General features: G+C 53.2%; 1 long non-coding RNA gene across 5 annotated transcripts in view; it reads right to left on the bottom strand.

Moving 5' to 3' along the window:
- LOC139041796 (uncharacterized) overlaps positions 1–7,137 on the bottom strand; it is a 36,210-nt gene extending 29,073 nt beyond the window's left edge. For 2 of the 5 annotated variants that reach the window (XR_011497737.1, XR_011497739.1), the window contains exons 1-3: positions 5,564–7,137; positions 3,940–4,826; positions 3,494–3,580 (exon numbers count right to left, since the gene is read on the bottom strand). This is a non-coding gene — a long non-coding RNA (uncharacterized lncRNA). Of the gene's footprint in view, positions 1–328; positions 3,382–3,493; positions 3,581–3,939; positions 4,827–5,563 lie in introns of those variants that run through there. The other 3 variants (XR_011497738.1, XR_011497740.1, XR_011497736.1) reach the window with 3 other exon arrangements.
- Positions 7,138–14,484: the final 7,347 nt, after the last annotated feature.

Genomic DNA, 14,484 nt, shown 5'->3' with positions numbered 1-14,484 from the left:
GCCCGGGAGACAGACACCTGGTGGCACTACTTGGACCACTGCAGTGGCTTCCACTCCTGCCTGGCCATCCATCTTCATACCAAAGTCGAGAAGTGGCATACATCACTCATTGTCAAATCCTCCCAAGGATCCAGTTGACCTTGGAGTACAATAAACCCACGTGGATGCGGCTTTTCCCAGCCTCACTGAATCCTCTCACTGTGCCCCAGCCGCACCGAGCTTCCCCCTGGTAGTCCAGCAGGCCGGGTCCTTTTCCATTTCCCGGCCTTCTCCTCTACTCTCTACTCTGCCAAGAGACCCTCCCACCCACCCACCCACCACTGGGTTTTTAAAAATACATCCTTCAGGTCTTAGTTCAAATACTACTTCATCAAGAAGCTTTTCTAAACTGACATGTTGAATTCCATGCTAATGCTAGAAGGAAGCTACGCCCCTGTTCTCATGGAGCTCTTCCTCAGAGAATACCTCATGTTAGTGTGTTTATACTGAGCTCTTCCTCTCGCCGTGGGGTGTAACCTCCATGAGGTCAAGGATCGTACATTTTGGCCGATCACTTAGCATTGGGGTGAGTCCATGATGAGCCCACAGTTATTCTTTGTCTAATAAGTAAATCAATGTAATCTGTAGCACAACCCCTTCTCATGACATATGAAATGGATGTCTCTTTGGAAAACAGAAGAAAACATCCACGGATTCTCAAAGATAAATGACATAATTCAGGGGCAAGTTCTTGTGGCTAACGCACACGTTAATACAGGATTGTGTCCGTGAAATGAATCAACAGAAGTGGAAATATTAGTATCCTTGAGGGGCCATGTGACAAAACTACTCTGGAAAGAAGATGTCGATGCAAATACCAGTGTCTGCCGTAAACAACGAATACAAGCCAGCACAAGTTTCTTGATGATCTGTTTCAGCAGCGTCACGTCTGCGCACCTAGCGGCGTACCAGCTTCTTCAAGGCCAAGGCCGCTAAGCTGGGCAGCAGCGGCTCTGAGACCTTCTGTCCAGAACCAGGAGGTGAGATTCTCTAGCCTGGGAAAACGGCCCACCCGTCAGGGCCTCGCATGCGGTCCCCGTGGCCAGGATGCTGCTGGCCTCTCCCTGGGTGCAAGTGTCCAGAACAAGACGGTGAGGCGCTTTTCCAAAGTTAATGCTGGAGGTTAAGCTTGACTGTTCCTCCTCGTTCCCATATACACACGTTAGTGGTTAAAAAGCAGAATATTAAAATCCTTGACATCAAGTCACCCTTTACTCCAGCCCAGATCTCACCTTCCGTAGCCGTTGAACTCTCTCCTTTTGGTTCTTAGTTGTCTGTCTGTCTGTCTGCTCAACGCTATGAACATCTCCAGGACTCCACCTCCAGGTAGCCAGCTCTGGCGCACTTCCAGACACACCCTGACCTTTGAGGCACGTACCTTGTCCCTGCTTTACTGCGTGGAGTGGTAAATGAACCGTTCTTTCCAGCTCCAAATCAACCCATTTATAGCCTGTTTTGTGATTCTGGGTCACTGAAAACCCTGTTTTCCCTGTGTCATCTCCCTGTTGCGTTCTGCCCAAAGGGACCCCGAGGAGAGATGGGGAGACGGGAGGAGGAGGCGCACCAGGCCCTCACGTGGCTCCCCTGCCGGGCAGCGCCAGCGGCTCCTCAGCCAGGCAGCAGCTGTTCCTTCCGGCTCCCAGCTTCTTTCCGCTCCCCAAGCCAGCCTCACTGCACCCCTTGGGGGTCTGGCAGTGCCCCCATTCAAGGGTTTGAAATACCACTCTATAATTCTAGAAAGCTGTCTTACTCACTTGCAGATAGGGCCCTACTGCAGCAATTTTTCAATACATATCAAGTGCTAGAAACGGGAATGAAATGTTTTCCTCGTGTGTTGACTGCTAGGCGAATGAGCATGTGCAAAGATGGGATCTGCATTGCCCGTGGGCTGTAAGGTGACGACGGAACTGTCTGGACCCGAGCTTCAGGACTAGCCTGCATCTCCCACCATGAGCTGGAGTCCTTAAAATCTCCCAGCGCTTTTCTCCACTCTAACTGCTGGGAGATCTTGTCCACAGAGTACACATGTGCACATGAGGGCCTTGAAACAGCACGCAGTGCTCGGTTACCAGGTCCTTATCCAGAGGCTCCAAGGTGACCTGACGGTGACGTGGAGTTTAGGTGAAGACTTAGAAAAGAACTACGGGCTTCGGAGAGCATGGCCGTGGACCTCTAAGCATCTGTGAGTCCAACTCTACTTATTAAATGATGTGTGGCTCTCAGCACGTCCGCGCTGTTCCAAGCACTGTGCAACTCCCAGCTCCATTAACCCTCATGACAGCGACATGAGGTGGCTGCCACCAGTGTCCTCATTTTCAAACATGAGGAAACTGAGGCACAGTGAGGGTGAGTAACCTGTCCAAGGTCACACCACCACAAGGGGTGGAGCTGGAATTTAACCCCTGGACGTCTGGGCCCCGAGCCCACGCCTCTGACTGCCAGGCTGTGTGGAGAGTCATCCGTCATTTTGCTGAGACGATGACTGAAGCTCAGTTTGTGGCCCACCGTTGCGTCACTAACAGATGGCGGGAGCCACGTGGATTCCTTCCACGCGAGAGGGAAGGCAGCACAGAGTCCCATCATCTAGTTACACGCACCGAGGTCCCGCGGGCGCGGGGCTGGGCTCAGCACCTCCCAGACATCTTTTTACATAATTAAATTCCTTCTCTCATGATCTCACCCTGCACTACACAAGCACGTCCCAAATACCTCTGGGAACTTTCTCAAAGCACGCCTGGCACAACGTGTTTCTCCACCTCTAATTAGTGCTCGCTTCATTTCACGAGGTTCTTCCTTTTGCAACATTCTTAGTCTGGGAGAGGTGCCCATAACAGAGGCCACCGGGTCACCTGTGCTCAGGCCACTGTCACACTATCCCTCTGCTCCATGAGCCCTGATTCCGCCTGGATTCATGGCTCAGCTTGCTCTGGTGGAGGCAGGAAAGCGGCAAATATCCCGTAATTTCTTCTTCTTCGTTGTGTCTCTTCTCCCTGATGTCTTGATGATTGGATGTGTTCTGATTTTCCTGAGTTTACATTCTCTAGCTCCACTACTCAGCTTGACACCCTTCCCTCCTCCAAACAATAAATTGACTTCTGAGCCATGCTGTTCACTTCACATGCAGGATGAGACTTCGCATCTTCTGATTTGGGGGCCTTTCCACTATGTGATGTTGACTGTGGCGCTCTTTACAAAGGGCTGGAGTCTCGCTCCTCAAAAAGCGACCCATAGAACAGCAGCATCGGCACCCGTGGGAGTTTGATGGAAATGCAGAGTCTCAGGCCCCGTTCCTGCCTGAGTGAACCAGAATCGGCATTGCACGATTCCCACGCACCTTAAGAACTGAGAGACACCGAGGTAAGGAACATCAGATTGCCTTCGTGTCTACAATTCTTGTCCGCGCTGACCTGGCATATGCGTTTGTGATCAGCTAAATGAGCCTAATCATGCTTACCTGGTCGCTAACTGCTCTGGTGTCCTGTGACACAAGCGTTGACAGCAGACACAGTAGGAAAAGTCTGTTTGAAAGACTCTCTCTCACCTGAAAAATAACAAAGCTTGCGCTTCGTGATGCTGCATCGAGCTGTGGGTCCACATGAGAGAGAAATATTTGCCAAAAGACTTTCACGCTACATTTTGAGTTAAAGTAAAATTGTCGAGAGGCTGTCACCCAGCCTTCTCTGTGCTGACTTTACGATTCTCGTCCCCTCTCTATATTCCTCCGTCCTTTCCCCGAGGCTTAGATTCTTGGGTTCATCATCGACTCTTCCCCTCCTCACTCCCCACATCCAATTTCATAGAAAATCCTCTTTGCCCCTGACGTCCGGTGGGTTCTGACTCCTAGCAGCCCTGTGCACAGCGGAGCGGAACCTGCCCTGTCTTTTTGCTCCATCCCCTCACCTTCCGGTTCTGCAGCCGGTATGTACATACGGCTCTGCCGCTGTTCCTAGGGTTTAGGAGGGTGGCCAGGTCCATCTTCTTAGTCCGTCTTTGTCTGGAAGCTCCGCTGAAACCTGTCCACTGTGGGTGACCCTGATGGGATTTGAAATCCCAGTGGCATCACTTTCGGTCACAGCAACATGCAGCTGCCACAGTGTGACAACCGACAGATGGATGGCGTGGTTCCCTGACTGGGACACGAACCTGGCTGTGGCGAGAGCAGTGGATCTAACCACTAGACCGCCAGGGCTGGCATCCTGTCGGCTCTACTTCAAACTAGATCCAGAATCTCACCCCCTCTCACCAGCTGTGCTGCTCCACTCCGCTGAGCCACCGTCACCTCTGCTTGGATCCCTGCGGTTTCCCCAACTGGCCTCCACCTCTGCCCTCTAACCTCTCAGAGCAGCAGCCAGACCGATCACATTAGAGTGTAAATCCACCGCTCTCCCGTGCAAACCCTCCAGTGGAAACCGTTTCGGAGTGAAGCCGAAGGTCTCACAAGGACCACGGGGCCCCGAGCCACCTCCCGCTTTGCAGCCCACGGCTCTGCTCACCCCTCTCTGGCCGCCCTGGCCTCCCTGCTGTTCCTGGAGCTTATCGGAGAAGCTCACGCTGGGCTCTTGGCACGTGGGGCTCCCCACGCACCGCGTGATCTCCTCAGCATACCTGTGTGTCCTGCTCCCTCAGCTCCTTCAAGTCTTTGCGCCAGCGTTCGCCTTTCAACCAGACCCTCCCTGGCCACTCTGATTAAAATGCTCCCCATCAGAGGTACTGTGACAGGCAGTGATCAGTCTTTGGTGGTGAACATGATATAGTCCACATGGAAATCAAAATGTAATGATGCACACCTGAAATTCATATAAGGCGATAAAACATTACCTCAATAAAAAGTAAACGAAAACATTATCAAAGAAAAAAAAGAAAGTGAAATAAATAAAACCCTCCCCATCTCCCGTCTGTGCTCTATTTTTTATGCCGCCCTTTTCATCTTTGTCACACGGGAGATTATTTCATTGTTGTGACAGCCTGTATGTCCACAGCCAGGCAAGCTCTCCCACAAAGGCTCACAAATCAAATTACGATGATTGAATCACACGGCTTATTAACTCCACTAAAACTCACACTGGGAGAATAATGAGGTAAGTCAGCACACTTAACAAGGTGAGCAAATGGGTAGAAGACCCACAGGGCCGGGTCCACAGCCACAGCAACGTCCGGGGTCTGTTTCTTCCTCTCCACACCAGCCCTCCCCGAGAGTGGCCAGGACCACGTTGGACTTGATCTTGGGGTCTCAGCAGACGGGGAGGGTGTCTGGAACCAGCACATGCTGTGGGTGCTGGTGCCAACTAGCCTGCTGAGCAGCTAGGATTTTATTTGTGTTTTTGGGCCATGGTTACTTGGGGCCACAAGGAGTTTCCCAAATGGGTGGCCACATTAAGAACTCACGAACACTGAGTGTCTTGCGTCTATTTTAGTGTCGTGAATGCTACGTGTCCTGGCCCTGCCATTTCTTCCTATCTTCATCCATGCACACAGGCCCTACTTCATCTTTCTAACAGGTGGCATATGATGCTAATTCACTTACCTGTGCTTCCATGTGAGTGTCACCCATCCCAACTGTTTTCTTCTAGAGCAGAAATGAGTCTCAAGAAACCGTGCAGATCACGTTGCAGCCTTCTAGCACGTCACCCGTTCTTGACTTTGTCCATTGTCTGTACCGCCCACGTAGAACAGAAGTGCCGCGAACGCATGAATTTTCTTCACTGATGCATCTCAGCATCTAGACGTGTGTTTGGCACAAAGCAAATGCTGAAAAAATAATTATTGACAAATGAATGAAATTCTGAACCATGCAGATTAAATTAAACAATGTTGGAACTGCACCAGGAGGACAATGACCTGGAACAGGAAAGGAAGAAGAAAGTAAAAGCTAAGTGTCCTGCAGCCTGTGTCTTGCGGGGGCCAACCCGTCCAGGCCCGAGGGGCTGCGAGTGACCAGGAGGCTCGTCCCGAGGCCAGGGCGGTCGCCTCTTCAGGACGTGGTCACCTTTTCTTTCTGTGATCTCAAGATGCTTTCCTTCTCCTGCTTTACGCACTGGTTTTAATCATGTTCAGTGAGTAAATATCCTGTTGCCGTTGTGCTGTGACTTCAAAGCCATGTGAGGCTGGTGCTTGAACCGACTGGGGCCCTCACCCCTGAGCAGGTCACGCTTCATTCAGCCCAGAGCGTAACTGGGGTGGAGCTTGTGACCGTGGGGAGCATGGGCACGTGCAGGCCTTGGGCCTCGTATCAGAACGCTCTGGCCACTGTACCCAAACTCCCCAGACTGGGCAGCTTAAACAACAGAAGTCCATGTCACAGTCCTGTAGGCTGCACGTCCACAGGCAGGGAGCCAGCCGGCACGGTTCCTGGTGAGGGCTCCCTTCCGGCTCGCACACGGCCGCCTTCTCCTCTTCTCTCGGTGCCTCACACGGCCTCTCCTCAGAGATGCAGGGAAATCTCTGTTCCTCCGCTTATCAGGCCGCCAGTCCTGTTAGATCAGGGCGCCCTTGTGACCTCATCTAACCTTAGTTCCGTCTAAAGTGGCCATCTCCAATTACAGTCATGTTAGGAGCTGGGGCTTCAATGCACGAATTTGGGGGCAGGGGGGGCACCATTCAGTCCATGACAGGCATGGTTTCTGCCCAGCACAATATTTTTTGTCATTTTCCCTTTTTTAATATTAGTTTTCAACGTAAGAAATTATCTATTTCCTATGAAATCCACATTCACCCCTTCGCTGCTCCTGGCCCTCTTCACTCCTTTATTCACCTGCCCGGCTCCTTCAGACGCCTCAGTTCTGATGCCTGGCCTCTCCGCTGAATCAGTGGCTAGATTTTTCCAAACTGCAATTTAGGACATAGACCACCATGAGCGTGAATGTGTTTGTGGAAGAACAGGACAGGATGCCCGAAATTAGGACTGTTTTGGAAGATCACAGCTACACGGATGATGGTGACGACGGATGACCTGATTCTCCATGTGCGTGGACACAGTCGGGAGCCCCTGAATTCAGCCTGCTGTCTGATGGCATCCCCCCACCCAGGACTTACTACGTCAGACTTCTGGATAGTGAGGCACTTATTGGTGTTGGACGATAGAAAGCACACAGGTTGAGAGCAGACGCAGCCTCCACAGAGAGCTTTGCAGGTTTCTTTGGCCACAACCCAGAGCGAGAGATTTTACCTCAGACCCCTGTACACAGGGAGGCGCTCTGACGGACAGTATTGTGCCCTGCCTGTCCTGTCTCATTCTGCCCTGTCCTGTGCTGTCCCGTTCTGTCCTGTCCCATTCTGTCCTGTCCTGTCCTGTCCTGTTCTGCAATGCTTGCTATGACCTACATAGCTGATTTCCAAAACACGACTCAATTGTGACCTGTGGTTTGAAAACACTGTTCTAGTGGGCTGGACTTTGGTTTCCTTTCTATTAAGAAATACTTTGGTTAACCTGAAGGGTTTTTGTTTTGTTTTTAAACACATATAGGTCTAGCCCTGGCTACTGTCAGCTCAGTGCACATCACTCGAACGTCAGTGTCCACGTGAAGGTTCTTGACCCTCAAAAGGCAAATCACAAAAATGCCGCCTTTGACTCTTCTGAACTGAACTGGCTCCACCTGCCTGCTCACAGTGTGGGTTTGTTTGTTTTGTGTTTTGTTTCCTGGCTGTTTTTCCAGGTCACGGTTCCACGGTTGACTTGGTGATTGTGGTTTGAGGTCCAGGGAGGGAGGGAAAGAAATCGAGGTTTGCTGCACACCTCGCACGGCCGTCTGGCTTCGGGGAGCTGCGACGGGCAGGGTTTGCTGGACACGGTCCCCTGGGAGTGGAGAGCTGGGCTGAAGTCGCTCGTCTGCTTTGGACAGAAGGCGGGTCCTATGCTGCCATCTGCTGGGGATGCGACGAGGCAGCCGTGCTGAAGTGCTGGCAAAGTTTACGGCCTCTTGCCCCTACAAAAGTCTAGTTTTGGGGGGACTAAGGTTAGTTTCACCTATTCTCCAATATTTCTCCCCAGGCAGCCTGGGCGTCCAGTTAGTGTCTGTGCATGGGGATGACCCGTCTGTCACCCTGAGGCCGTCTGTGAAGCTGACCAAGGGGAGGGAAATCCCCACCTGCCTCACCCTGTCCCAGCGCCGGCTTCCCCTGCAGGAGGGTCTGGGGAAGGATGGACTGTCTGCTCCCGTCAGAGCCATGAGGAGGACACTGTCCCCACCCGGTACATCCCCAGGCTGCGCCACGGGTCTCCCGAGGTCACCGTGTGTTACGTGCGAGGGCGCTTTAAATGAACCTGGGCCCCCGCCTGTTTGGATTCCTGTTAGCTCTAAAGCCAGCAGGGTTGTGAGCCGTCCCGCCCGGGTTTACCTATTAGTGGCGGAAACCGGACATCAAGGCCCGGCCGCTTCCATTCTTAGAGGGTCCCTGTTCATGGCAAATGAAGACACGTCCACACAGAGTTATCGGAACAGTATAACCAAAACGCTTACCCTGAAAAACATTATCACTTTTCTGGGCAAATGCAATGCAATTTGTGCCAATCAGTATATAATTGTAGGGTTTATTTAAAGCGTTAATTCATAAGGCACGATAGCAAAGGAATGAGGAGCTGGGTGACACATTTAGAGCAGAGAGCTCCCCCGTGCTGCCCTCAGAGCTGGGCCACGTCAGCGCACGAAGAAGGACGGAATCGCAGACCCTGGAGCACACGTTCTGGGGGATACGCAGCCGATAAAAGAAATAAGTCAATTAAACATAGAGCACAGGAAATAGGGACAAGTGCTGTGGATGGGATGGGGTGGTGACCTGTGTTGAGGGTGGCAGCAGTGTCGGAGGGTCAGCGTGCGCCCTATGGAGAAGCTGGTTTCTGAAAAGACACTTGCAACTCGAGGAGGAGTTAGCCATGTGGGTCTAAGAAGGAGGATTCCAGGCAGGGAACAAGCAGCTCGTGCAAAGGCTCTGAGGCAGGCATGTTCTGGAAATAGTGGAGGAGGCCAGTGTGGTGGGAGTGAGGGCTGGGACTAGGAGGAGACGAAGTCGGGGAGGAAGCAGGCGCCCGGGCTGTCCTTGTGCTGTCCTTGTGCTGTCCTTGCGCTGTCCTTGTGCTTTTGTTTTTAGTCTCCCGTGCACTGGGAGGCACCGGAGGTTTTGAGCAAAGGTGGAATGTGGTCTGCTATAGCTTTTAGAAGAATTGTGCCAGCTCTATTTGGAGACTAGGCCCTGTGGGCGAGGGCAGAAGCCAGGAGATCAGTCAGGAGACTCCTGGAGTGACCAGGTGAGGGGGCTGGGAGCTCCTGGGCTCACAGGGGAGATGTCGAGAAACGGCCAGATTCAGAATATGATCTGAAGATGGAACAGCAAGGGTCCTGGCCAGACCTGTTGTGACCTGTGAGAAGGAAAGGACTCAAGGATGACCTGCGGCCTGTGGCCTGAGCCCTGGGAGGTTGGGTTGGTGTCGCCCGAGACGGAGGACCGAGCGTGAAGCAGCCATGGGGAGACTGGTCAGCGTCCCTCAGTCCTCTCAGGGGCTCTGGGTCTGGATGTACATTTGGACGTGATCCCAGAGTCGACGCTTACAGCCTCTGACGGCAAAGCCCCGCAGTTAGGCCTTCAGGACCCCACTTTCGCAGGAGGGTCCCGGTCCCCACAGCAGCAGACGCCCCATTAGCATCCCTCAGAGTTTCTACTCCTTCCGAGCGTGCCTCTTAGTTACCGTTTATGATGTCTGCGTGATTATCTGCCCACTTCCCATCCCCCACGAGCCTCTAAGTGATGTGCGAGTGGGGACCACGTCTGCTCCTATTTCCATCCTGTCCCCCGTGCTGGGCAGGCCTGGCCGGTGAGAGGTTCCAGGGGACACTGGTTAAGGAAAGGGTGACTCGCAGTGAGCTTTCAGGGCCCTGGCGAGACTCCGGGAGCACATAACTTTTGATCCCTCGGCACTGCCCGGCCACCCGGGGTTTATTTAACCACCTGGCTCACGGATTTTGATGTGCTGAATGGGCAGCAGTGAGGTGGCCCTGTTCTAAGGGGCAGCTCTTCGGGGCTGGGAAAGTGCAGGCCCGGGTCCGTCCGTGTTGAGGCAGCGACTCTGCTCTGCCCCCTCGCCTCTGTGCCTGACGGCTTCCCCACACCCCTGCCCTCTTCCTCCTCCTCCAGAGCCGTCCTGCCGTCTGCCACTGGCTCGGCTCGTGCACTCTGGGATCCAGGAGGAAGGGCGCCAGCTGCCTCTGCCCCCAGCCTGCTCCACACTTCTGCTCCCGGGGCCACCACAGGCCTGGCCCGGGCTCTGCGTCGTTTCTGCTGCCGAGGACCGACTGTGGGGCCTCAGAACGGGTGGGAGGGCTGCGGGTTCCCATGAGGAGTGGTCCTCCTCACCCTCCTTCGCTGACTCAGAATGAACACCTTCTTGGTTTTTCACACCTAAGTTCAGTGCCCTCCAGCTCATCACCTCAATCTCGCTCCCAAGTTCACCCAAACACAGGGGTTTTCAACGTCCACACTGCTGGCGTTGGGGCTGGATAACTCTGTACGGTGGGGCTGCCTGTGCCCTGCAGGGCAGCTGTGTGTCAGCAGCACAGGATGCTCCGCGGTGTCTCCAGCCTCCACACTCCGGATGTCAACGGCACCCTCTTTGTCAGAGTGACCACCAAAACTGTCTCCAGACGTTGTAAATGCCACCTGGGCAACATCGTCCCCCGCTGAGAGCACTGGTCAGTGTGTGGCTGTGCTCTGTGGGATGTTTGTGCCTTTTGACCCCCTGCCCTGCAGGGTCTCCCTTCTCTTGTCCTTCCCCCGACCCCGCTCCACCTGCCTAAGGAGTCCTGTGTCCCCGTGAGGCTTTCGGTTGACCAGAAGGGAGGTGTTGGCCTCTGGCCCCACTGGCTGCTTCAACTCTGAGCCCCCGGAGCCACCTGGAATCCCCACGGCCCCATCCCGGCTCCCGGACGGATTTACGAGGTGAAGACAGCCCTGCTCTTTGAAATGCCGCCCGCACTTCCACCCACGGAATGATCAGTCTTTATCGTCTTTATTCAGTATTTTCCTTGTTAACTTAAGAAATGTTTTTTGTTGATGATAATACTGATGATGGAAACCTCAAAAAAGTTGTTAGACGCCAAAATAATCTTTGGCAGAAAATCCTGGGAAACTCCCAGACTAGTGGGAAAGTTGCTGACTTTGTGTGAGCTGACAGCCTCCACAGATCCCAGGAAGGGAGCCGTCAGCAGGGCTGCAAACGGGGATGAAACAAAATGTGGTCTGAAACGGGACCCAGAGTGACCGAGTCGGGACAGGAACAGATGTCAGTTTCCACGTTATAATCAGAGGCACAGGATCTCAGGGAAGGGCAGACCAGCTGTCAGAATTCCCTCGCTCAGGGGAGAGCAGAGCAGAGGGCAGGACGCACACAGCATCCAATTCTGGACGTGAACTCAGGTCTCCTGATTCTCTGTTCTGATTTGTGATGAAGTTCCCTCCGTCCACGGAAAAATGAGAAAAGTCAGACAATTTGGAAAGGTTTCTACAAATGTGAATTACTTATGTTTCAAAAGTGTCCTTTATCCTGAGATTTATGCCCTTTTGGTCCTTCTACCTTTTTTTGGTGATAAAATATTGTCTCAATGAAGAAATAATGACTCTAGATGTATTTGGAGTTTTGGGGGTTTTCTTAATGCCCTTATTTTGGCAATCCCAAAGCAATTCACCGACCCTTAAAAAAAAACAAATCTGGGAACCACTGGGAGAGAGTTCTTACATCCACGGACCAGTGGCGATTTTCTCTCTCCTGGAGAGCAGGGTGGGGGCCATGGGCCTGTGGGTGAAGGAGCTGGGCCCCAGGAGCCATCTGCAGACAGGGGCAGCCCAACCACCGGACTCGACTTCTCTGGGATCTCCCTTCTTCCTCCTCTCACTCCCTCTCGGGGACTCAGAACTTTCTGGAGTCCTCGGGCATGACTCCTGATGTGGGACCCTCCTGACCCCAGGCTGCTGTGCCTGGTCTCGACCAGACTCCTGGGTGCACCTGGGTTGGGGGGGTGGGCTTGGACTCAGGGCCACGTTGTTCTTCCTAGCCGTGGCTTCCTCTAGAATGCAGAAGCATCGGGATGTTAGCTCTCCAACGCTCTTGAGTGCTCGGCTTGAGAAAAGAGCACGGAGACCCAAGGAAAGCCTTTCCCGGCGTTGCAGGAGCGGGACTGGAGCTGCTCCTCTGTGTCGCTGGCCCCCGCTCACTCCTGCCCCCAGGAATCGGGAGGCCCAAGCTCCTGGAACAGTTTCATCAAGCTTCAGTCTCCATCCCTGTGTCCTGGACACCAGTTCGACCAGACACTCAGAGTCCACATCTACGTCTTAGCAGACGCTTTTGAAGACACCCAAAAACTCATCTGAAGCAGCATGCAAAAGGCAGCCCCTCGTGGCTGGGGCTTGGCACACCCTGAGCCATGAGTGTCTTCAGATCTTGCAGCCTCAGCAGTTGCCACCCAGCAGAGAAGGACGTGAGGGTGCAAAAGAGGAAGGTGGCAGGGGGCATCTCAGAGAGTTGCAAGGGTTTTGAGGGAAAAGGAAACTAAAAAAGGAAAGAAATATTTGGTCATCACGCATCTGCATGTCCTCATCTTCCAGGGAATTTCTCTTCATCCCCCGCCTCCACGAGCAAGGGGCCAGAGAGCCCTCCGCTGGTCTGGACTGTCAGTCGGGTTGTCAGTCGGCCCAGGAGGAAGTGGCCTGTACCTTTCGGCCATTTCTCGGGCTGCTCAGATGGTCTCGAGGGAGCTCAGCGGGAATGGCCTGGGACCCCAGAGGCAGCGGCTGCAGACAGAAGGGACGGGAATCAGCAGGGACCCAGCCGCTGGGCAAGAGGCCACACCTAGAAGCTGGGCACATGCTATCCCATTTACTCCCACAACAATCCCACTTGGGGAGGGCCGTGGTCCTCATTTTACAGACAGGGAAGCACCTGCTCAGATAAGTCAGGTAACTTGTCCCAGACCACAGAGCTGAAGAGGATGGAACTGATCCACATCCAGATCTTCTGTCTCTGATCTTCTTACAGGAGGGCCTGTGGGGATCGGGCCTCCGGTGCCTTTGGGAGATGGGGAGCACGGTGTCTGAGCCATGATGCAACACAGAGAATCTGGGGGGCAGGCACAGTCACCGTGAGCCCGCGGGACCGTGGCACCTGGTGTTCCCCGTGGCCCTGTCTCAAGGCCTCCTGGAGAGCCGTGAGGGCAGTGAGGCGCCTCAGCTTAGGAAGGATGGGGACTGGTATTCAATAGGAAACAAACGGACTCAGGCCTGCAGTGCTCCATCGCAGCCAGCGCAAAGGTGGACATTGAGGAGCTTGTGTTTCCAGCAGTTTCTGGAGTCGGGAAACGTGCGAAGCCGTTTGTATGACGTCTTTATTACAGAATTATGATTCAGTTGACTCATCCTTTCGTTGCAGATCATTAACAGTAACTGACGTCAGAGATATTATATGTTTAGAGACTTAAAAAATTATAGCTAACGAGGCAAAAAAAATCTTAAAATTTAAAAAAAACCCTCAAATCCTTGGATCCAACGGGTGTGATTTTGTGACAGCTCAGGAAATCCGCTGGCTTCTGCCTTGGATCTGAAGATTGTTGACATTCCAGCGGAATTCCTGGGAAAGTCCAGAGGCTCTTGCTTTGAAAACAATGGCTTACGGAGATCAACTTCCCAGCTGTGGGGGGAGGTCAGAGAGGGCCCTGTGGGGCGGACGGCCAGGTTCCTCAGGAGCCCTGTCTGTCTGCTCCCTTGAGCAGAAACTAAAACTGGCTGGGAGGTGTGTACACTCCTGGCTGCTGAGCCCCGGCTGGGCCCGGAAGAAGATCAAGACTTCTTCAACAGCATCAAGAGCAATTACACAACTACAAGGACCCACAACTAAGAATGTACAACTGTGTACTGGGAGGGTTTTGGGGAGAAAAAGGAAAAAAAAATTTAAAAAGAGCAATTATTGCTGACAACTGCTGCACATTTTCAGAGTCCAGCCATTCCCTGGACAGGCTAGATACTCATGAGGTATGGCCACCTTTTTCACCCCCTGAGGTCACGGAAACAGAGCCAGCAAGTCAGCTGACGCTACACTAGACCCCTCCGCTTGCGGAAGAGGAGACCCAGGCCCTGAGAATTCAATCAATTCTTTTTTTTTTTTTTAAACATTGGCACCTGAACTAACAACTGTTGCCAATCTTTTTTTTTTCCTTCTTCTTCTCCTCAAAGCTCCCCGTACATAGTTGTATATTGTAGTTGTGGGTCCTCCGGCTCTGCTCTGTGGGACACCGCCTCAGCATGGCCTGATGAGTGGCGCCATGTCCGTGCCCAGGATCCGAACCAGCGAACCCTGGGCCGCACAGGTGGAGTGTGCTAACTTAACCACCTGGCCCCGGGCCGGCCCCCTCCATCAATTCTTAAAATCACACAGTGGGTCGGTGGCAGGGCCGAGGCAAGGTGTCGAGC

The sequence above is a fragment of the Equus asinus genome, chromosome 24 (genome assembly GCF_041296235.1).
Source record: "Equus asinus isolate D_3611 breed Donkey chromosome 24, EquAss-T2T_v2, whole genome shotgun sequence".
Lineage (NCBI taxonomy): Eukaryota > Metazoa > Chordata > Mammalia > Perissodactyla > Equidae > Equus > Equus asinus.
This window is presented reverse-complemented; position numbering and strand designations above follow the sequence as displayed.